The following is a 13727-nucleotide window of genomic DNA, read 5'->3' on the forward strand; positions in this document are numbered from 1 at the left end:
CAATAGGGTCTGTAATTTGTGCATTGGGATCATTCAAAATCCCAATATCAACAGAATCCAGTGCTAATTGCCTAGTACCATCAGCAAGGGGAATGGTTGCTAACAGTCCTTCTTTCATGGAATGTAAAATATCATTGTTTCTTTCATTTAAGTCTGTGGTAACTTGCCCATAATTTCTCCTCTAGGCCTCTTCATCAGCAGCAGCAGTCAGTATCCTCTTTAATTTCTCTGCTTCCAGGTGACGTCTTTCTTCTTGATCAGCTCTGGCTTTGGTGTTCACATCATGAGTAACCTCATGAATCTTAACCCCATGATCCCAGCGGCCTGGTGGTATTAGCAATATATCCTTCATTTTGGGGTCAATAAACTCATTAGGGATAAGAAGTTTATCGTATCTCCAATGTACTCTGGCAAATTTGTGAGGAAGCATGTGCTGGTACAATGAGATGGAAGGTTGTTTCCCTACTCTGTCTTCAAGAAGCAGCAAAAGATTTTTTATTGGAGTATTTTAATGATTTCACCATTGTTGCTGCTCATGCTCATCGGATGACAATAATGGACAAGGAAGTTTAGGGACACAAAGCTCAATACATTTTTGAGCTTTTCTAGTATAAAATCCTGCCCCCCCCCCCCCCCCCCCCCCCCCAACCCACATCTCTCTCTCTCTCTCTCTCTCTCACTCACTCTCTCACTCTCTCTCTCTCTCTCTCTCTCTCTCTCTCTCTCTCACACACACACACACACACACACATACACAAACACTTCTTTCGTTTATAGTCATGGATTGCTGAAAAGAACGACTTTCTTCGTCGTGGAAGAAGACATTTTCGTGGTAGGGAATCAGCTCTAGGACAATATCTTCCTAGTTTATGTGAAGCAACATTCCTAATCTTCCACAACGGAATGTCACAAGAGGGCAATACTGCAACCTATGCTTTCAAGACATTATCTCGCTTCTTAGGTGGTCGCATGCTGCCAAAAAATGCTAACAAAGTTATCCTCATCGATAAGGTTTTTGGGAGAGAATGCTTTGGTTACTCGTGAGGATATACTGGGGGCCGTGCATCATATTACTACACATACACAACAATGGCATTATCTTTAGGGAAAGAAAATCCTACTAAACTCTTAGAGTATGGCAAACATTTAATGGTCAGATTCAAGGGCAAGGTTCCAAATAATATTTGCAAATCATCAAAATGTTGAAATAGTTGTGGTACATATTGAATTTAATTCTACAGACATTTGTGGTACATCCAATCATCTAAACTCTAACTCTCTTATCCACCGATGATTGGCATATTGCATTGTCTCCCTCCACCCGATTTGACTTTCAAGAGCACTTGAGTTGTTGAATGCATTTGCTCGCTTTCTTTTCTGAAGTTGCAAATGTCTGATTGCCTGTATGGTTGTTGAAGAGGCCAATACTTGCTTTTGTTGCATGTGATGAATGATTCTGTGATAAAACAACTGAAATAACTCCTTTAGAATGTTTTCCTTATTTTGAGAGCCTCCATGCTGTGTGTGTCTGAAGTAGGCATTTCTAGCCATGTAATGAGACTTCTCCAGGCCCTTGGTATTCCATATACTTGGATTCCCATAGTTTTGGATGAAGTATGGCAAATGATTAAAAATAATGTTCTGCAAAACAAGAAATTTATTTAAAAATTTAAACACTAATTTAGTACTGAGACTATCTGAGGTGCTTTGAATTTACCATGTAATGAGTGATTTGAGTGTCAATCCATGATGTCTTGAAGGATTTTTTTAATAGATGAAGGTTCTGTTTAAACTTGCTGAGATTATCCTGTGACCAATCATCATTCTCACACATTTGAAGTAATATGTCAATGGAATGCCACACATCACCCTTTGCATTGCGAGTTGTTGGCTCTTGGTCTTTCACTACTAAATGAAGTTTTTTCCAGTGATATAATCAACTTTGCTAATGTAGGTAGAGTGATATACTCTCCCTCGCTTTGTTAGCTTCACATCTTTCATACCTTGAGGTTTAGATAGAAAATGGGGTGCCTTCATGACCCCACCTATGGATGGTTTGTAGGGTACATATTTCTCATTGGTTGACCTTTTTTCATCCCGCTGTATTTTCACATTGCCCCCATGTAGACCAATGTCTGACAAAACTAGGTCCAAAGCCTCTAGAGCGACTTGTCATTCAGATGACTTTTTGATTTTCCAAGCAAACCCAATGTACTTCTCTACAATTCGGCAGAGACCATGCATTGTACAAATATGGACATTAACAAGTGGTATATCCAGAACTGGTCAAAAATTAGAGTCTTGATTGTGATGAGTAGGAGCCTTTCGCCACCACTTTGGGTCCATCACTTTTGTAGGCTCCATGCAATACAAGCATGGAGACTTTGTCATGGCACCCATTCCACAATTATACATACACTTCAGTGATTTGAGGTCACCTGCAAGATGCCATTGAACTTGAAAATCTTCTCTCCCATCTACAGCCAATACCTCTCCTCGATTCATTTGCCTATCAATGATATCTGGAATAGGGGTTTGATGGAACACCCAAAATAAAATTTCATGGTCTTCTTTCTTTACCTGCAAGATTAATCCTTATTGTTAGGAAATAAGACGTAGCTAAATAGATAATTGAGTAGATTACTTAATGGAGAGAGACAAATTTACATACACAAGATTATAGAGTAGAGAGAGAGAGAGTGAGTGAACACGATATACGTGGTTCACCCAATGTGGGCTACGTCCACAGGAAAGCAGCCACTCAATGGCTTTAGTACTTCAAAACCAGAAGTAGTTTACAAAGGGATTATACCCTTAATGGAGCTCCCGCCTTGCTTCACTCTCACCACCTCACACTCACCTTGTTGCATCAACTTCACACTATGAAATGTGTGTAGAAATGGCCTCCTTTTATAGGCCAAAAGGGTTGCCCTCTCTTATGAGAGGCAGCCATGTGTAGCCACCCTTGTGTGAATAAGTCCAAATCGGACCCTCCAATCCGCCCATGTGTGGCCGCCCTTGAGAAGACAAGTCCGCTTTTGAATTCGGCCACTGGCCACCGGCCATTGACTTCCGACCACCGACCACCGGCCATTGACTACCGGCCACCGGCCAACCGACGGTTGTTTTCCGACCACTTTCCGGCCTCCGTCTGGCCATAATATTCCGGCGAGGGAAAAAAAAAGTCTTGGGGGCTTCCGCCCGCAAGGCCCCTAAAGTTGCCCTTGGTTTTTGATTGTGAAAATTTTGGTTTCCGGTGAGTGATTTACCTTCACGCACGATGGATTCTCCTCATAATGGGGGCCTTACAAATGTGCGCTTTTACCACAGAAAATTACAAGGGTAAATCAGGCTCCATACTTAACAATCTCCCACTTGGAGACTGATTTCCAAACCAAACCTGTGACTGCTTTCCATCCTAGCTTCTTATCCTTGAATGCCGATTGAAGATGAGCAAAAGCTCAACTTCTCCTTGTTGACCACCTTTGTAAACATATCTACAGGATTTTCACTTGTATGCACCTTTCCTAGCTTTAGTTGTCCCTCTTCCAAAAGAGTGCGTATGAAGTGATATCTCACCTCAATGTGCTTTGTCCTTGAAGGGTTGAGTTCTTCGCAAGATGGATAGCGCTTTGGCTATCACTGTACAAGACACAATTGTCTTGTTTGAATCCAAGATCTTCTAAGAATCTGTGAAGCCACAGAATTTCTTTGCTTGCCTCCATCATTGCTACATACTGTGCTTCCGTGGTAGAAAGTGAAACCACTTTCTGCAGCTTTGAAGCCCAGCTTATAGCTGTGCCTCCAACCGTGAACACATAGCCAGTAGTGCTCCTTCAAGTATCTTTGTCACCTGCCATATCTGCATCAGCATACCCTTCTAGAAAAATATCAATTCCTCCAAAACACAAAGCATTTGTTGTTGTCCCTTTTAGATACCTAAGTATCCACTTCACAGCTTGCCAATGCTCTTTACCTGGGTTGTCCATGAACCTACTCACAACTCCCACTGCATGTGCAATTTCTGGCCTTGTCCAGACCATAGCATACATTAGAGAACCTATCGCTGCAGCATATGGAACTTTAGACATATAGGCTATCTCCTCTTGTGTCTTTGGACACATATCCTTCGTTAGTTTAAAATGACCAGCCAAAGGTGTTGAAACTGGTTTTGCATTTTGCATTGCAAACCTTTCTAGTACCTTCTTGATGTAATCTTCTTGAGATAGCTTTATTGTCTTCTTCGTCCTGTCCCTTGATATTTTCATACCAAGTATCCTCTTTGCAGCACCTAAATCTTTCATTGAAAAATATTTAGATAGCTACTCTTTTAGGTCTTTGATGTTCTGCATGTTAGCATTTGCAATCAACATGTCATCAAGATATAACATTAAGATGATGAATTTCCCATCTCCCAAATTCTTCGTGGAGACGCAGTGATCCGAGTTGCATCTTGTGAATCCATGATCGAACATCCATCGATCAAACTTCAAGTACCATTGTCTTGATGCTTGCTTTAAACCATACAAGCTCTTCTTTAATTTGCAAACCATTTTCTCCTTACCTTTTACTTCATACCCCTTTGGTTGAACCATGTAGATTTCCTCCTCTAAGTCATCGTGAGGGAATGCCGTATTTACATCCATTTGCTCGAGATTTAGATCATGAGCAACCACAAGGCTTAAGACAAGCCTAATTGAGTTCATTTTTACAACAGGAGAAAATATTTCATTGAAGTCAATACCTTTCTTTTGAGAAAACCCTTTTACCACAAGCCTAGACTTGTACCTTTTCTTCCCACCTTCTTCTTCCTTCAGCTTGTACACCCATTTGTTTTGAAGTGCCCGCTTACCTTTAGGTAGCTCAACCAACTCCCATGTTTGGTTGCGATGTAGTGAGTCCATCTCCACTTGCATGCTCTTCGTCCATTCTTCTTTGGATTCATGTTGCATAGCTTCTTCGTATGATTCTGGCTCTCCAGAATCTGAGATCAAGAGATGGTTGAAGGAAGGAACAAACCTTTCTGGAGGTCTACTTGCTCTTGTAGATCTTCGGGGAATAGGTTGAGGCTCCTCATTTGGTTGACGTTGTTACACATTGTCACCGTTTGCTGTCCTTGAGTCTTCACCGTCCTCAAGCTCCATGTACTCATCACCTATTTCTTTTGTTTGTTTTCTTTCCAAGTAATCTTTGTACATATTTTGTTCGTTAAAAATTACATCCCTACTCCTTAAGATTTTACCATCTTCAGGATTCCATAGGCGATACCCAAAGTCACCTTCTCCATAGCCAATGAAGAAACACTTTTTGGACTTTGCATATAGCTTTGATCTTAGGCTTCTATCTATGTGCATGAAAGCCTCACACCCAAACACTTTGAGAAATGCATAATTCACCGGTTTACCTGTCCATGCCTCTTCTGGAACTCCCCCATCCAATGCCGTTGAGGGTGACCGATTGATTAAGTACACAGACGTACTTACAGCTTCCGCCCAAAGCTCAAGCGGTAAGCCTGCATGTAGCCGCATGCTTCGTGCTCGCTCCATGATTGCCCTGTTCATCCTTTCCGAAATACCAGTTTGCTAAAGTGTCCTTGGGGTTGTCCTTTGCCTCCGAATGCCATTGCTAGCACAAAAGCTTTCAAAAGCTTGGCTGCAATATTCACCTCCATTGTCGGATCTGAGGCATTTAACCTTGGTACCTGTTTCATTCTCCACAAAGGCTTTCCACCTTTGAATTATGGAAAATACATCGGATTTATTCTTCATGACATAAACCCATGTTCTTATAGTTGCATCGTCTATGAATGTTACATAGTACAATGAGCCACCAAGTGATGGTGTACTTGCAGGACCCCAAACATCAGAATGAACCAACTCAAGTTTTTTATTTTTTCTTTCATTTCCTGATTTTTGAAATTTTACCCTCTTTTGTTTACCATAAACACAATCTTCACAGAACTCTAAGTCCACTTCTTTCAAACCTGGTAGAAGCATCTTTGTTTGAAGGATTTGCATTCCTTTGGCACTCATATGCCCAAGCCGGCAGTGCCACACTGCACTGTCAACTTCTGTAGTTGCTGCACAAGCTGAAGGTTGCGTGCTAACAGTACACAAGTAAGTGTACCGACCTTATCTCCCTTGGCAACCACCAAAGATCCCTTTGAGATCTTCCACCGTTTGTTTCCGAATGCAATGTTGTGACCTTCATCGTCCAATTGTCCTGTAGAGATTAAATTTTTGCGAAGAGAAGGAACATGCCTGACATCTTTAAGCTTCCATTCATTTCTGTTAGCAGTTTTGACAGAAACTGTACCTTTGCCGACAATCTCACAAGCTTCATCATCTCCCAAGTATACATACCCAAAATTACCTTTGGTGTAGTCTTGGAAATGTTGCTTCTGTGGTGTCACATGGAATGAAGCCCCAGAATCTACTATCAAAGAATTAGACACATTGTCTAATGAGAGAATTAGAGCATCTTGCTCTACTTTACCTGCCACATTGGCCTCCGATGTTGGCTTGTTGTCTTGAGACTCTGTCTCCTTCTTCTTCTTGGACCAGCAATCCTTCTTGACGTGGCCTTCTTGCCGCAGTTCCAACATTCAAGAACTGACTTTGTGCGTGACTTGCTCCGCCTTGAGCGATCACGACCCTTTTGGTTTTTGAACCTCTCCTTAGGCCTTCCTCTTGTTTCCACTAACAGTGCAACACTTGATGATTCTCCTATGCTTCTCCTTCGTATTTCCTCGCTTAGGAGAACACCCACAACATCATCAAACTTAAGAGTATTTGTGCCAGAAATAGAATTACTTACAGCCATCACAAGGCTGTCCCAACTATCCGGTAGAGATGATAGTATAAGGAGAGCTCACACTTCGTCATCGAAATTGATTTTCACCGATCGAAGTTGACTTATGTTTGTGTTAAAGTCATTTAGGTGTTCTGCAACTGAACCATTCTCTGCCATCTTTAGATTGAACAAGCACTTCATAAGAAATACCTTATTGGATGCCGATGGTTTCGAGTAGAAGTCGTCAAGTGACTTCATCAAGTCCTCTGTGGTCTTCATCTCCAAAACATTCAAGGCCACCGTTGACGCTAAGCTTAACCGTATTGTTCCCAGTGCCTTTCGATCAAGGAGAATCCATGCTTCATCTACCATCGTTGTGGGATTCTTTGCAAGACCGCCTAGTGGCAAATAGAGGTCCTTCTGGTAGAGATAGTTTTCTATCTGCATCTTCCAATGTTGGTAGTTTTTGCAATTGAACTTCTCAATCTTGAGCTTCCCTTCCTCCGCCATAACTCCCACTCAATTACGAGACATGAAGAAAACTAGTATATGACCCGCGCGTTGTTGCTAAGGCCAAGAGAAAACCTATCTTTTTGGCATCCACATTGAGTATCCAATTTTTTTAATGTCATGTTCCCACACCTTGCTCTCCACAATGACATCGCGAACGTCATAGTACCATCCATGGAGTAGATAACCTCCACCCATCCCCACAACCCTCTCTCCATGTTTTGAGTTCAAGTCTTATCCGGTAAAGCTTTGAGGTCTCTTTGGAATGCTCTTTTGACATTAAGAGATTCCCCTCTTTTTCTTTTCTCCCTTGATGTTGCATGTAATCTCTCTCTCTCTCTCTCTCTCTCTCTCTCTCTCTCTCTCTCTCTCTCTCTCTCTCTCTCTCTCTCTCTCTCTCTCTCTCTCTCTCTCTCATAGGGTAGCACACAATATGATGCACCACTCATGCCGAGAGTGGAGGGTTGGTGTTGAGAGTGCAGGGCGCAGCTCCTCGTGTAGCATGGATGACCCATGTGAGTAGAGGCCATGCTCACATAGGAGAGCACATAGTGCCTAGATGAGGTTCTCGCATGAGCAACTGCTCTTTCGAATCCAAATGAATGCCATGCGCGTCTCTCACTCTATCCCAAAGAGACACACACATGCTTCTACTGACATGTTTCCATGTTTGGAGGTTCTCTCTCTCTCTCTCTCTCTCTCTCTCTCTCTCCAAATATTTTTGAGCTTTATGTGAAACTTGCTTGTATTCTCATTACTCTGGATAACCACCTAAGGAGATACTTTGCATGGCAATCTGAATAGCTTCAGAACGCTCAAGAGGGAGGGGGGTTGATCTACGGGCTTGTTCCTCTTCCTTCGCTCTAAGCTCGGCATTATCCTCTTCGTGTCGCTTCTCAGTCTCATCAATATCATCTACATCATCCTCCTCTTCATAGCCAGGGTTTAAATTGTGTGTGTTTGCAGATATTTGCAACTCGGCAAGCTGCCCGTACACATGTATTTCCATGCCATCAAAATGTACAACATGTCCACTGTTGGGTTGGCCGAATGATTCTGCAAGGGATTATTGTGAAGATCACGCCTCCTATTTTTGTGGAGCATAACACCATTCTGCATCTCTTCTTGTCATGCATCGATCCAAGAGTCATGGTTGTGGGAAGCTACCTAGTTATCCAAATTTCTGTCGTCGCTGCTATAAGCAACAAACCCACTGAAAAGGGCTTCCTCCATTGCGAGCAAGGAAGCTACCATTGTTGAGGGTCGTTCTCGTTGCTACTATAATTTGGGAGCTAATGACGTTATCCGATGAATTGAATGTGTAGAGCACATCTGAGGGGCCCTCGTTGCTCTCAAAGGAGTCATAGAGATGATATGCCGGTAACTCCGAATAGCCTACATCGTTTGAAAAAGGCAGATCCATCACTAATGCAGAAATGCTCTCTCTCTCTCTCTCAATAATGGCACAGACACTCTATTAGACCCACCAACATTGTATCAGTTTGGTCTCATAGGTTATTTTGGCCTTTTAAAGCCGTTTAAATATAACATTTCATTTCAATTCTCTCTCTCTCTCTCTCTCTCTCTCACACACACACACACACACACACACACACACACACACACACTAGACCAGTAGAAATTCTCTCTCTCTCTCTCTCAATAATGGCACAGACACTCTATTAGACCCACCAACATTGTATCAGTTTGGTCTCATAGGTTATTTTGGCCTTTTAAAGCCGTTTAAATGTAACATTTCATTTCAATTCTCTCTCTCTCTCTCTCTCTCTCTCACACACACACACACACACACACACACACACACACACACACACACACACACACACACAAACACACACACACAGTAGAGCAATAGAATTCTCTCTCTCTCTCTTCTCTCTCTCTCTCTCTCTCTCTCTCTCTCTCTCTCTCTCTCTCTCTCTCTCTCTCTCTCTCTCTCTCTGTGCCATGGAGTGTGGATGCTTGGAGCTATTTGGCAAAATCTCTGGGTGGGCCAAGCAATTGCAGCAACTTCTCCAGCTACCAACCCGATGTGTGTACGTTCAAGGGGTGCCCCATTCTTCGATGGGTGGCATCGCTCAGTGTTATATAACTTTTTAAGCTTCATAATAAAGTAATATAAATGCTACAAGTGTTGTTAATATATATTTTGAAAATAGCTAAAACTTGCAGCGCAGCAAGCACATACTGAAAGGTAGGAAGCCTTTGAGCTAGAAATGGAGAAAATCATGGCTTCTCACCGGGATTATCGACTAGAAGATTGGCATTTGTAGAGCGTAGGGTGATTGTCCTGTAAGTCTTGCAAACCCTTGGCGGGACGGGGCTATTTGGATTTGGGTGCATCTTTGTACCATTGGATTTTGGGGCTATTCATAAGTAAAGGGACGGGGCTATTTCATAAGTAAAGGGTTGGATTTTGGGTGCATCTTTGGACCATTGGATAAAGCTTGCCGGTGAGTGCCACGCGGCAAGCTAATGATAACAAAAAATTTATTTTACTATTTTTTGTAGGTCCTTGTGAGGGCTATTTGGATTTCGGGGCTATTTCATAAGTAAAGGGTTGGATTTTGGGTGCATCTTTGGACCATCAGATAAAGCTTGCCTATTAGTGCCACGTGGCAAGCTAATGATAACAAATTTTTTATTTTACTACTTTTTGTAGGTCCTTGTGAGGGTGTTGAAATTTGTTTACCTCCTTCTTTGAATAGGGCCTTGGATATTGCATATTCGCACACAATCTAGATCTTTCCATTTCAGTAATCTAAATATTTTATTGCTTTATTGTGACAACAATTGTTTCAAAATGTTAGTGTCACTTTCTCATTTTCTCTCGCAAAGAGCTCTCTTATAATTATTAAAGCTCTCTCAATAGCTTTATGTAGGGCCATAGTGAACTTTCACTTGTTAATTTATATCTTTCCTTTCGGCCTCAATACCTCTATGGACGTGCGTGGATGTTTATCAAGCAATCTTTGTGCCTTGCCATTTGTGACCTTGCACAAGGCCTTTTGCAAGATTTCTAGTTTGGGCTATTGCTGAAGGGATCAAAGGTAATTGGGTTGTAGTATACTTCAACCAAGTGAAATTGCAACATCTTGGCTAAATTTCGAGCTTGCCTTGAAGAAATCTACTATTTTGCAAGTTTTACTCTAAATTCAAATTAATGCTTCAAATTTGTATGGATTTAAGTGTGCCCCTTTTTTCGTATTAGGAAAAATGTTTTTGGCTCGTGATGGCTCCAAGAGCTCTTATCACGTCGAAATGGTTGAAATGTCTGATTACATCACATGCATAAATCACCATGAACATGTGTCTCCATTGTACACTACAAATACCTCTTAGGAGACTCATGGATATCTAGTATGATTATGTAAATGGGTGTAGGTAGGTACCCTAATGTCCAAATAAGGGTGATACATGAAGGTGACAGTTTACCCTACATCTTGAGGGAACTAACTTTTGCAAAATAGTATTTAGTATACCAACACATGCATATATACTAAGCATAAGAATTATAAAAGAATTTATGATAGTCTGCCAAAAGCATAAAATAATATTGTTAAGAATGTGATTGTGTGTGTGTGAGAGAGAGAGAGAGAGAGAGAGAGAGAGAGAGAGAGAGCTTTGGTTTTCTAAATCTCAAGATTTAAAAATAAGATTGTTAAGAATGTGATTGTGTGTGTGTGTGCTTGTGTGTGTGTGTGAGAGAGAAAGAGAGAGTGCTTTGGTTTTTTAAATCTCAATATTTAGCATTAAAGAGAAAATAATGATTGAAGGTATCCCCTTATAACCATCATTGCCTTATCTCCAAACCTTAAAAAGCCAACCAAACACTAAGGCTTTTACCATTGGCAAGCCAAAAGTAACACTCACTGTTGCAATACAAGGCTAAATTACTTGCATAAACATGGATCGTTTCCATTGTTTTAAGATGTATGTCACATTGCTTTGCAAAATGCCTACGCGAAGAAATCTCCATTCTCTACTCAAGCCGCTCGCTCAATGGCTACAACAATTGCACACCAAGTTGGAGACCCTTTTGGTGGGTTGTTTGGAGATTCATAGGGCTACTCAAGCACAGATTCAAACATGCTACATGTTCGGATGCTACCGGGATGGATCTAGCAAGGCTTGGGAGACAAGGGTGTTCCAGGGAGGAGCTCTGAATTGTCCTTGCCCTCTCTGGTGGTACTAACTGGTGGATCAATTTAAGGTGTATTTTTTTATATTTGGGCTTAGTGGCTGCCTATCGTCTCCTACTTGGATGAAAATCGCTCGCCCTGCCTAGATCGAGCGGACTGTGTGAAGTTTTTGTATTGAATGTGTGCTGGGTGGACTTTGGTCTAGGGCTTGTTGCGTGCAAAGATCTATTGTCACTCCTAATCGGATGTTTGCTTTGCTTGGTTGCTCTGATAACATAATTGATAAGATATTGATTACTCAATGCAAGAGAGAGAGAGAGAGAGAGAGAGAGAGAGAGAGAGAGAGAGAGAGAGAGAGAGAGAGAGAGAGAGAGAGAGAGAGAGAGAGAGTGTGTAGACTCAAATGATAACTTGATTCAAAAATAAACTCACAAGACTAGAAAGTGTGTACCAACTCCCAAAGGGCAAGAGTGGCTCCATAGAATGGAAAAAACTAGGGTGATTGGAATACCTTTTTGGACTCTTTTGCAACTCACCATGCCATGTGTGCTAGGCCATGTGTCCTCACATGCTCGTAGGGTGATTAAATTACTGACTCTACATGAGATCATGCCATGGATGCAATGGTTAGTTTCTCCTACGTCCACCATATATCAGTTTTAAAGAGTGTTTTTATAGGAGAGATAGACCAGAGATCCACCACTTGGCCATTCTAACCAAGTATTGGTAGGTGGGTGTAGACCGTAGATCCACCACTTTGCCATTCTAACCACTTGTCTTAAAGTTAGGTGCATTGAACACTTAGCCATCATGACGCTTGTAGTTTACACAAATTTTGTGGGAGGAGTAGATCCTAGATCAACCACTTGGCTATTTAGACTAAGAATTGGGAAGTAGGTGCATCAAAGATCCACCACTCGGCCGTTATAACCAAGGCTTGAAATGTGGATCCAATTGTTGGTGTCTCCTAGATCCACCACCTTGAAATTTCAAATAAAGTGTGAGAAATAGGTAGACCTTAGATTCCCTAGTAGGCCAATCTAACACAGGACTAAAGGGTGAATGCATCCAATATCCAACAGTTAGACATTCTAGCCAAGTTTTGGAAGGTGGGTACAATGGTTGGTATCTCTTAAATCCTCCAATTTACAACTTTCAACAAAGTGTGTAAGAAAGGAAGACCTTAGATCCTTAGACATTCTAGCCAATTCCTAAAGGTGGGTGATCCAAGATCCACCACTTGGCCATTCTAAGCATATTTTTCAAAGTGGATGCAATGGTTGGTTTCTCTTACATCTACCAAACTTTCCATTTTAAACAAATTGTGTGCAATATGGAGAACTTAGATCCACCACCTATCCATTCTCACCAAGTCTAGAAGGTGGATGCAATTCAGATCCATCACTTGGCCAGTCTAACTTAATCTGGCAAGATGGATGAAACGGTTGGTCTCTCCTACATCCACCATCTGTCAATTTTAAAGAGTTTTTTGTAGGAAAGGTAGACCATAGATCCACCACTTGGCCATTCTAACCATGTCTTAAAGTTAGGTGCATTCAACACTTGGCCATCATAATACTTGTAAGATAGATCCTAGATCCACCACTTGTCCATTCAGACTAAGATCTAGAAAGTATGTGCATCAAAGATCCACCACTCGGCCATTCTAACCAAAGCTTGAAACTTGGATTCAATTGATTTTGTCTCCTAGATTCACCACCTTGAAATTTCAAATTAAGTTCATGAAATAGGTAGACCTTAAATTCCCCAATGGGCCATTCTAACCAAGTCCTCTACAATGAGTGCATCCAAGATCCAACACTTGGCCATTCTAGCCAAGTTTTGGAAGTTGGGTGCAATAATTGGTGTCTCCAAAATCCTCCAATTTACAACTTTCAACAAAGTGTGTGAAAAATATAGACCTTAGATCCACCACTTAACCATTCTAGCCAATTCTTGAAGGTGGGTGCATCCAAGATCCACCGATGTCCAAGATCCACCGCTTGACTAGGTCTTGTAAGGTGGATGCAATGGTTGGTTTCTCATATATCGACCAACTTCTTGTTTTAAACAAAGTGTGTGCAATATGTAGACCTTAGATCCACAACCTAGCCATTATAACCAAGTCTTGAAGGTGTCTGCAATTTAGATCCACCACTTGGCCATTCTAACCAAATTTTGCAAGGTGGATGCAATGGTTGGTTTCTCCTACGTTCACTATCTACCAGTTTTAAATTGTGCTAGAGATAGACCAGAGATACA

General features: G+C 41.5%; 1 pseudogene; it reads right to left on the bottom strand.

The window, feature by feature from the left end:
* Window positions 1-8056: 8056 nt before the first annotated feature.
* LOC147421224 (uncharacterized) lies at window positions 8057-8725 on the bottom strand (annotated as a pseudogene).
* Between the last annotated feature and the right edge of the window lie 5002 nt (window positions 8726-13727).

This window comes from Adiantum capillus-veneris, chromosome 28 (assembly GCF_014529385.1).
Source record: "Adiantum capillus-veneris isolate H3 chromosome 28, ASM1452938v2, whole genome shotgun sequence".
In the NCBI taxonomy this organism is placed as follows: Eukaryota; Viridiplantae; Streptophyta; class Polypodiopsida; order Polypodiales; family Pteridaceae; genus Adiantum; species Adiantum capillus-veneris.